Below are 3,724 nucleotides of genomic sequence, written 5' to 3'. Positions count from 1 at the left end.
GGCACATCCCTGCCGGGCATGGCACGGCCCGGCACGGCACGGCACAGCCCCGCAGTACAGCATGGCACAGCGGCCCAGCATGGCACATCCCTGCTGGGCATGGCACGGCATGGCACGGCCCTGCAGCACGGCACGGCACGGCACAGCCCTGCAGTACAGCATGGCACAGCGGCCCAGCACGGCACATCCCTGCCGGGCATGGCACGGCCCGGCACGGCCCTGCAGCACGGCACGGCACGGTGCAGCCCTCTGAGCCAGCCCCGTGCTGCTCCCCAAGCGGGAGCTTTGGTCGTTGGCAACGCGAACGACGGCGCTGGCGTCACCGCCACGTCCAGACTGCAAAGGGGGTTTTCTCGGTCTGCRCTAGGGCCCCCGACAAACCCGCGCCGCGGCGGGCTCCCGGGCTCCCGGCGCGGCGCCGCCAAGCCCTGCAAGCCCCACGCGCCTGCCGAGGTGCGAACGGCGCCCGAGCGGCCCGGAACGGCGCAGCGGAAATTATTCCGATTTTTCCCCGCTCAAGAACAGGCCGTGGCCACGTACGTGTCCCCCCCCCCAAACACACACCCCGGCAGCGTTGCCGGCCCGCGCTCCGGCCCCCAGAGCCCCGGTCTGCCCCTGCGAGGGCCCCGGTGCCGCTCGCCGCGGCGCGGCCAGACCCCGCGGCGCGGCAACGCGTGCCCCCCCCCACGCAAGTCGAAGGACGCGCCGGCCGAACCCGACCCGCCGGCCCAACTACCGCAGCCCTTAGCGCTCAAGGTAGCTTCCTTTCCGGCCTCATCGCCCGTAACGCACGGCCCTTTCTCGTTGCAGGAGCAGAACCTGCCGAGTATTCACCCGCCGCGGCGCAGCACCGGCCCCGGCGAGGCAGCAAGCGACGGGGCACGAAGTGAAAATTAAATAAAGCGGCGTTACGGCGGGGCGGGGGYGAACGACGGACGAGCCCCGAGAGCGGAGGGCGCTGCGGACGAGAGCCGCAGAGCTGAGCAGCTCGTCCACGACGCGCGAACCGCTAAACCATGGCGGGACCCGACCCCCCCCCCGGCCTTCAGAGCGCCCTGAAAAAGGCGCTCGCGGGGCCAAGGCGAAGAAGAGGCCCTGGGGGTGCGGGGGGCCGCGCTGCTCCCGCCCCGGCCCCGGGCCGGCGAGGCGCCGGGGCGCGCAGTGCCGAGACCGCGCCGGCGCTGCGCCGCGCGCTCCTCGGGGCGAGAGCGCCTGCCCGCGCGTACGCGCGGCTCCAGTCTAAATAACCGCTAGGAACGCGGACGAATGGAGAAAAAAGACATTCCCAATATCAGCAAATCTGTCGCCAGAGCTCCAGCAGCTACAAACAGCTACGTCCCCGCTAGCCCAGACGCACGAGTGCTGGGGGGAGACGTGTCCTGTCACCTTGGCAAATGACACTGGGAAAGGAAAAAAAAAATTAAGTGACGGGGGAGTTGGAAGCTCAGATGAACATATTAAATAAGTCCTGATGACTGCAAAATGCTGAGCGCTCACTCTCTGAAGAGACCAGGCTTTTACTGGGACTTGAATGAAGCACCCAAATCAAAAAAAAAGGATAAAATAGCGAGCCCAAACTATGCTATAAACTTTCTAAATTGGGGTGGGGGGGCGCAAAATTTGCCAAAGTTACTTAAAGGCAGGAAGAAAACAAGTATTGCAGGAAGACAAGTTTTCAGATTGTGATAAATCTGGCAAAAGCAAAGCCCAGCAGATTGCCCAAAGCAAACCGCAAACAAGAAAGCCTCCTACGGAAGGGAAAACTTCAGTCTGACCTACCAGCTAGTCCAAGAGCGCGAGCAGGGAGAAGCGGCGCAAGCCGCCCCGCGCGACAGCGCTGCCGGCCAGCGACAGCCGAGGGGCGGCACGAGAGGCTGCACGGAGCAGTSTGACGGCACCAGGAATCCGCTCCCCGTCCCCCCTTTCGCACCGTCGGGTTCGGATGTTAATGACACGGCTCTGCGTGCTTCGAGTGCTTTCGCACCGCGCTCGTCCTCTCGGAGCTCCGTCCTGTTCCAGGGCAGATGATTAAAATCAGATTTCTGTGATTTCACTGCAGATTAATTTCGTTAAAAGCTAAAGATCTGCAGGGAGAAGAGGGCTGCAAACAGGCCAGCAGAACTTTCTCTGACTGCATTCGCTCCAAAAAAGGGTAACAATGGGTATTTTTGCCCTTATTCCTTATTTTCACATACTTTTCCTTTTTGTGGTCACCAGGCAAAAGATGAAAAAAAAAAAGTGGGTGGGGATAAGAAACCTGGGGAAAAAAAAAATCTTCCTTGTAATTTTGTTTTCAAAGAAAGCTCCCAACCGGTACTTAGGCACAGGTTTATACAGCAAACAGGCATGAACCAGAGCTGCGTGAGCCGGCTGCCCCTGACCCCAGCAGACAACCGAAATACATGTACACAGGAAATAATTCTGATACAGCGAGGGCCATACGTACGCCCCGATGCCTTTCGGAGCAACAACTGCTCGCACTAACACACACGTTAGTACGCTGCGCGCAGCTGCTGCGATGTAGAGAGCTGAAGGAGAAAAAAAAAGTATGCAGAAACCTGTAATATTGCTTGCAAATCTTTCCAAATTGCAAAACACTAAGTAAATATTAATCGTTGTTTTAATGGGCAAATTCTACAGAATGCAGAACTGAAAACAGGGCTTCAAAAATCTCACAGGACTGGAGCTTAGAAGTCGGGTCTCTGTGTGCAGCGCGTATACGCCTGTGTACGCACACACACAACGTGGAGTCCTGCACAGTCCTAGAGCAGAGATATAATTAAACACTAAACACATAGGAAGTATAATTTTCCGTTTTACAAAACTTTTCCGTGCGAGCACTGCTGCCACTTGTCCTCTTTCCTTATTCTAGATCAATATCCTTGACTGCACGAGAGAAGAAAAAAATATCTACACATGAAAAAAAAATTATGAGGACCCTCCAAATAACCCTCATGCGGGAAGTTAACAAGTAACGAAGGGCACAGCTGTAAGTACGATGTTACACAAGCAGGAACCGATACGCACACACGGAGCTGTATAGACGTGCTGAACGCCGCGCACGGAGCAACGCCTTCAGCGGCGCAGCCTGCCGACCCGGTAATAAGGCACACGGGGAGGACGAGGGCGAAAAGCACCGAAGTTAGCAAGAAGGGAATTACCGGGAGCCGGGCCACCCCGGAGCCAAGCCAGCGGATTCATATTAAAAAAAATGAAAAAGAAAAGGGAAAAAAAACAACGAACGGGGTGCGCTTTCCGAAAGCGAAAGCTGCGAGGAGGATGCGCCGGGCCCCGCGGGAGCCAAGCGCGGCGCTGCGCGGAGACAAACGCACTTACGGCTGGCGGAGAGGCGGCTCCGTCCACCGCCGCGGCCCCGGCGGGGCGATGCGGGCCGGGCCGGGCCGGGCCGATGCGGGCCGGGCCCCGCGGCGCGGCCCCGTCTTCGCCCGCGGCAGGTCCTGGGCGCCGAGGACTGGGACTTTGTAGGCCAGTTGAAGACACGAACCTCTCATCTCGCCCGCAAAGACCCAGCCCTCAACGCGCCCCATCAGTCGCCGGCTGCGATACCGGATCATCATTATTATTGTTATTTTAATTCCACTCCTTTCGCTGCCCCGGAGCGCAGAGCCCCCCCCGCTCCGCGGCAGCGCCCCGGCCGCGGGCAGGGAGGCGCCGACCCGCGCCGCCGCCGCCTCCCCAAACTTGCGAGCTGCCGCGGCCCCTG

The sequence above is a fragment of the Rhea americana genome, unplaced genomic scaffold, assembly GCF_003343005.1.
Source record: "Rhea americana isolate MKP2758 unplaced genomic scaffold, rheAme1 scaffold_21, whole genome shotgun sequence".
NCBI classification, from domain to species: Eukaryota; Metazoa; Chordata; class Aves; order Rheiformes; family Rheidae; genus Rhea; species Rhea americana.
This window is presented reverse-complemented; position numbering follows the sequence as displayed.